Source organism: Limulus polyphemus, unplaced genomic scaffold (genome assembly GCF_000517525.1).
Source record: "Limulus polyphemus unplaced genomic scaffold, Limulus_polyphemus-2.1.2 Scaffold5992, whole genome shotgun sequence".
Lineage (NCBI taxonomy): Eukaryota > Metazoa > Arthropoda > Merostomata > Xiphosura > Limulidae > Limulus > Limulus polyphemus.
In genome coordinates this window covers 24405-31971 of record NW_013671602.1, presented here as the reverse complement: position 1 = coordinate 31971, position 7567 = coordinate 24405, and positions in this window count along the sequence as shown.

Below are 7567 nucleotides of genomic sequence, written 5' to 3'. Positions count from 1 at the left end.
TTGTATCCAGAAAGAATAAACTAGTTTTAATTAAGAAAGGACTTGTATCGCTGAAGTTTCTCGGGAAGAATTTCTATGGGAAATTAACAAACAAGCAGATACACAACAATACGTTTGATTTGTTTTAACATATTAGAAGCAAAAGTACCCGTCCCCAGTGACAGAAAAAGTTTAAGTTAATCTATCAATTTAAATTATTTCTTGGACTTTAAAAGGGTTAATTGTGTTGCACTCTTGGTTTCACTCAGAGCCAAAGCCCTGAGCTACTTATACAGCCCACCGTGACAGGTAATTGTTGAACATTTCAGTCATGCTAAGAGCCGTTCAACAATAACATACGGCAAATCTATATTTTTATTCTTTAAGTTACGTCACATTTTGAAATGTGAATGATAGTGAGATTAATTCCTAACAATTTAGTGTAGAATATCCTGCTTGCGAAAAAAAAACCTGGCATCAACATTATTCGTGCCTGTTCTCCCGTCATTTCAAAAGTAAATGTTGAGCTTTGCCTACGTGCGCAGCTTTTCAAACGGGAGACAGACGAACACTCGGACAGACACCACTGTTCGCAATATATATACGATTTTAAAACTAGTGGAATTATTGGTGTTTATTTATTCTTGAAATTTATCGCCAACAAGTCACGAACACCTACTGCAAAGAATCCTGCCTACAAAACCTGACAGTAACAATAAGGCTTCGGACTCCCAATTACAAAATGTCAACAGAAGCCGTTGCATGCGACTATTTCAAGCCAAAAAATGCTAATACTTCATTGGAAGAATGTAGACTATGTAAAAAACGTTAAATATCACAAGCAGCTTCGCTATAACTATGTAAGTACAAGTGATTTACGTCACAAAAGTAGGGGGCTCGGCTGAACCCTGATCAGAATATTTTTTTTTTTAAATTTGATTTCAAATTTAAGGTTAAAGGTCAACAACTTTTCCAAAGAATAGACATCCGGCTGATCAGAATATATTTTTTTTAAATTTGATTTCAGATTTAAGGTTAAAGGTTAACAACTTTTCCAAAAAATAGACATTCGGCTGATCAGAATCTTTTTTTTTAAATTTGATTTCAGATTTCAGGTTAAAGGTTAACAACTTTTCCAAAGAATAGACATTCGGCTGATCAGAATCTTTGTTTTTTTTTAATTTGATTTCAGATTTAAGGTTAAAGGCGACCAAGGTCATCCTGGAAACAAGAAAAGGCAGGGTGTGGTACTTGAATAAGTACCAGGTTTTTTTTCTCTCTTAACTCAGAAAGGCAAACTGTTTAATTTACTGAAATTTACAACAACAAAAAATAAATAAATAGATGTACGCACTTTTGGAGCAGTAGAAAACTGCCTTGTGCAACAGTGACCTTATTTTGTGTGTTAGTTACATACAGTGAAGACGTTTGTCCAACGTAGGTTTTTTTTAGATGTTTCTTACGGACGACGTTGTTAGAGACTTAGTATCTGTTTTAAAGAGATTGCCCTGTTTAAGTTTAGAAATGCCTGGAAATTAAGCTCTCCCTAATATCACTTAGGTTTAGTTGTTGTAATGTACGAAGCTGTACAAAGGGTTATCTATGCTATGCCCACCACGGGTATCGAAACCCGAATTTTATGTTTATAAGCCTGCAGACTTACCCCTAAGCCACTGGGGGGAGCTATCACTTAGAGACAATCAATGATGTGGTTAGTGCCTACGCATTGCGAGAGATGGCGCTAGCGTTGTTGTTTATACAATTTCATACTTTAAAAGTCAGGGATAGAATTTCTTGAATCTATAAATTCTCAAGGTCTCCAGTTATAAACGCCACCCATCGTCCAGGTTTATTGTTTGCTTTGGAATAAAGAATGCTTTTCAAGTGGTTTTAACGTTGGTTTCAGTTTTTTTTTTTTTCTGCCTCAAATTCACTCAGAGTATAAGAAACTCAGTTTAACTCTGTCTAACAGTTTCTGACGTATCTCTAGCTATTATGGTTATTATTTTTATCTGAACGGGAAGTACCACGTAATTAATTATAAAGTCCTGAGTCACTCGTCAATTCTAGAATAATCACGTTGATATACCTTTTTATGATCATCTAGCAACCTGCGCCCCCCGCCCCCGATGGCTCAACGATAAATATGAGATAACGCTCAAAATAGGGTTTCGATACCGGGGATGGGCACACCAGAGATAGCCCATTTGTGCAACTCTGCACTCAACAACAAGCGAATTAGCCACGTGTACATAAAAAACAACAACAACAACAAAAAAACAGAAACTATAATTAGAAATTTTAAATTTTTAATTCTAATTTTTAGAAACTATAATTTTTTTTTTATTTATAACTCAATTGAGACCTAATCAAGAGTAAACTATAGGTTTTTCGAAATGAAACATGTATCTATGCGATTAATATCAAAATTTCCAAAATGAAGGACAATAAAACTTTCAACAGAGAGCAGCACTTTTCACAATCATTTGTCGACGTTCAAAAAATGCAAAAAATATTTTTCATATATATTTTCTGTCACCCAGAATCTGGAAAACTCCCTTTTAACTTCAGTTAAGCGTAAACACGATAATCTAAAAATAGTAGGCTGACTAAGCCGTAGCCTAAGGGCGCCTGCATTTTAAGAATTTAATATTTTGAGTAATACATACTAATTTATTCGTCTTGTGTATACAAACGGTGGAGAAATGACGACGTCACGGACTTGCCAGTTTGTCCGCAAAAAAGGGGCGCCAAAATTTATTGGCCTAAGGGAGAAAAAAAATTATAATCTAGTCATGAGAGAGCCACTTTATTAATGCATAGATCACTTTCTTAAAATTCGATTTTCCTAAACATTCTGCGATAGTATCATATAAATAGTTACATATTTGGGTTGTAACGTTTCAAAATTATGAATCACAGTACAGAAATAGTTTATTTTCAATTAGAAAAGCCCTTCAGTGGCACAGTCTGTGGACTTACAACGCTAGAAACCGAGTTTCGATACCCGTGGTGGGCGAAGCACAGACAGCCCATTGTGTAGCTTTGTGCTTAACTTCAAACAAACAATTAGATAACAAAAAGAAAAAAGCAGCACGCTTATTTTATTCTGAATTATTTTAACTTTACTTTTCTCTGGGATTTCACATTTGCAAAGGGTTCCAGGGAGATAGGTTTAATCTATAAAACACAAGTAATAAAAACAGTGGATTTATCGAAGAACGTGTGAAAATGTCATTATATTGGTGTAAGGTTGGATATTTTTTTTCTTTTTTTTTTCCATTTCCGGACCCACCAGTGGCACAGCGGTATGTCTGCAGACTTACAGCGCTAGAATCTGGGTTTCGATATCCGTGGTGGACAGAGCACAGATAGCTTTGTTGTTTGTGCTTAACTTCAAACACAAACAATTCATTGTGTTTTCTAGAAAGAAAACTGGTCTCCCATTGTTAATTGTGTGATAGGAAGTCTAATCTCACTATTGCTGTTTGTGAGTTTATATCGAAACGAACCTAATTCATTACATCAAAAAACTCTCGTGGGAGTATTGTTAAATAGCAATGTCATATAAAACAATCTTCGTAATGTGGTTCTTGTTGACGTAAAAAATAAATCTACGCAATTAGGTTATTTCTGTACAGTAATCATCTTTTTTTTCCCTTCGGGATACATTTTCTCGAACAATTATGGTATGGTTCTTAGATCATCTGAAGCAATGGTTCATTTGTTTCAGGTACCTCTTCTTTAATTTTTTTTCTTCTAAAATTTACCAATTTTTAATACTTTTCTAACTGAGCTGATTTTCTTTTATTCTTATGAAAAGTTTCCCAGTGGGACGGTGGTAAGGACCACGGACTTGCAACGCTCAAATCCGGGGTTCGCTTCCTCGCGGTGGCTCTACTCGAAACAAATAGGTAATATTACAGGTTATTATTATTATTATTGTAGCATTTTTTATTTCGTATAGTGAAAGTAATTTAATTTAAAAATACTATTTATTATAGTAGCTTTAACTTCGGTATTTCAGTTCCAACTGCCATATTGGCACTATGTTATTTCTCCGATAGGAGGGCCGAATCCCGACTGGAAGGGTCACTTGTTTTAACCAATCACACCAGTATATAGTAGTGTGTTGTCTGTCGGTCAGTAGACACTAAAATGACGTCACATAAGGAACTCTTAATGTTGCAATGTGTACTGTCCTGACGCCAGTAAAACGCGCGCATGCCATGAATCACGAGAAGAATTATTCACTTTGTAGGCTACAACACAGCACGACATATGTACTTGAAAAAAAAAAATAGAAATATTTGTTACTCTTAATATTTTGTTTCATTTACTCTTGAAACAGAACATTTTCAGGGACTCTGCGGAAGTACATCTAGTTGTTAGTCGCGTGGTGTTAAATTTTTGTTTGACATTCGAATCCATTGAGTGAAAGTAGTTCAAATATGATTTATAATTGCATACGAGCATGACCACAAAAATCGCTCATTGATTTCGCTATTTTTCAGCCGCGCGTTCTTAAGTTTGCACAAAGTCTTACGCAATCCTTGTTTTCGTCAATCTCTCCAAACGTTTCAAAGTCTTTTCTTTGTAGAAATATATAATTTTTGCTAAGTTTTTTCTTATAATCCAAAAACATGTAGCTAATTTAAGATATATCACGCGACCTGATAGGTTTTCTTTAATTTTAGTGAAGTCTTTCAGCCTTCACGTTTAAATTTTCAAAAATAACTGATGTTTTTGCGTGAAATACTTGCACTTGTTGGGCATCAACACTAAAAATATTTTTCTTCTAAACTTTGATTTTTTAGCGGTTTCCCGTTAGTACACACGTATACGTAGTGTGGGTTGATCTTACTTTCTGCTCCCTACATAGATCAGAAATGAATATCGAAGTAATTATAATGGTTCAAACAATAATACTTATAATGCATTGTTTCGTCAGTTGAATATGCTTACTGTTAACAATATTTTTTGCCATAAATCCAATTATGTCTCTTAAGGTTCAGTCAGTCCACGAAGCCTAGATGCTCCTAAATCTATATATTAAACTAACAATGCAGAATAATCGTTATAATAAGTTAATAACAATAAAATTAAATTAGAAATAATAAAAATTCAAAGTAGATATATTAAATAACAAGAAAGAATAAACTAGTTTTAATTACGAAAGGACTCGTATCGCTGGCCCCCCAGTGGCACAGCGGTATGTCTGCGGACTTACAACGCTAGAAACCGGGTTTCGATACCCGTGGTGGGCAGAGCACAGATAGCCCTTGTGTATCTTTGTGCATAATTAAAAACAAACAAACAATCGAATCGCTGAATTTCCTCGGAAAGAATTTATACCAGAAATTAACTAAACGAGCAGAGACGTAACAATGTGTTATATTTAATGATGTGTTTGGTCTTGCTGGTTGAAACGCAGTCCTTCGTTTTGACGTAAATATTAACTTAACTGCGTAGATAATGTTTATGTTTGCATTATATTTATATACACACACGCACACACTCACGTATATACGTATATAAATAATTTTGGGTACTTAACCAATCGTACACGTATCACAGAGTGTCTCTTCAGTCACTTTATTTTTACAGCTCGTCAAACTTAACTGTCTCAAACTTTTCAATTTCATGGGATAGCCATGTTATATACCGTATTTTTCGGAATATAAGACGCACCCTTATTCTGAAGACAATGTTTTGGTCGCATTTGAAAGATTTTTATTGAACAAAAATTCAATTTGATACTTTAAAAATTAGTATATATTGTTCTAAACACAAAAGCGCTCAAAACATCAAAAATAAGAAAATACCGTAAATCAAAAAAAGGTTTACTGTTATTTAGTTTGGTTCAAAACCTACAAAATCTTCATTGCTTTCACTGTAATTTATTTTTTTATTATTTAGGGAGCATTATAAGTAGTTATGTTTATTTTTTAAAAACTACTATTGTTATAAATAACACATTCAGTTGAACTAAACTATGCATGCCTATTTAAATATATCTACACATGGCTTGTGTATATCGTATATATATATATATATATTATTCATACCTTCGGTGTATAGGACGCTAGCAGATTTTGACACCAAATTTTGGGGTAAAAACGTGCGTCTTATACACCGAAAAATACGGTAAGTATTTGGAAACGTTGTATTTACGGTAATCTTGGAATAGTACAGAAAGTTGTAATACGTGCTTTCTACAAGAAGAAAAAAAGCTTGTATATAAGGATTGAGGGAAGCACGATGTTTATTTGTTGCTCCAATGAAATATTTAGATCATTAGTATGGTACGCGGAAATCAGGCAACCACCAAGAAACTCGAATGAATAAGACAGGAAAATTAGATTATCAAACGTTTCTTCTTTATATCATTTAGATGTTTGGAAAGGGGTGGGGAAACAACAACGTCAGACTGTTATACGGCGTCTACTTTTCATCTACATAACCAATTTACTTTAGAAGTTATTAAGTATTAATGACGCACAAATTTCTTTTGAAAAATTCATTGAGCTAACTGGGCTGATGATAACCGACCCGGTACGACATGCGTTACTGAACGGCACGCGTTGTTTCATGTTACGACGAAAACGTCATCTTACGAGAATAAGGACGTGAATCTTCAGATAACGAGGATTTCAGGTAAAGTTTCGGCCAGGATACACGATTGTTCCCAATAACAAATGCGTGTCAACAATACTGTTACAAGTAAAAACAGCATCATTGTTTGAATTAGTTTCTAAACTTTTTTTTTGTCATCTTCTGTATAAAACACGAAATCCTTCGGAGAACGATGTCGTGTTACGAACATAAACCATCATAGTTAACATCAGTCACGAAGAGCTAAGACACAAGCAGCATTACGAGGTAGGTAAACACAATTACAACTCAGCCAGTGTTGGAAGATTTTATAAATATTTTCTATAAAAAATATTTATATTCAACGTGCATTTTAACAGTTTTACGAATGTTCTATGAACATGTATAATACGTAAAACAATCATTAGAATAATGCGCGTATAAATACGAACTATACGTATATATATTTGTTACAGACAAAAAACCCTTAGCTGAAGTAATTATGTAGGTGAACTTTTTCTCGACATGCAGGAAGATTTTTGGAATCACTTCCATGTTGTCTGTTAGAAAGGCTATATTGAGAAGTTTGTAATGTTACAAGTTGTACATTTGTGCACGCGGAAATTTTATATACCAATAGGAAATAAAGTAGTTAACATATAAATTATGATGGTCATGTTTGGATACATTTTCGTTAAATGTTTACAGTAACTATAACGAGAATTTGTACGGCGTGAATATCAAACAATATTACTGAGTTTCAAACAGTACTGAATATCAAACAATATTACTGAGTTTCAAACAGTACCGAATATCAAACAATACTAATGAATTTCAAAAGTACCGAATATTAAACAGTGCTAATTACACAGGCCTGCGATGGTTTTATTCTCTTGAAATTTTTCACATGTTCTACATGTGCGCTGAATCTAAAAATGATATCCATTTTTTTCCATCACGTACAGATTTTTCACAAAACGTCATATGTACTTTT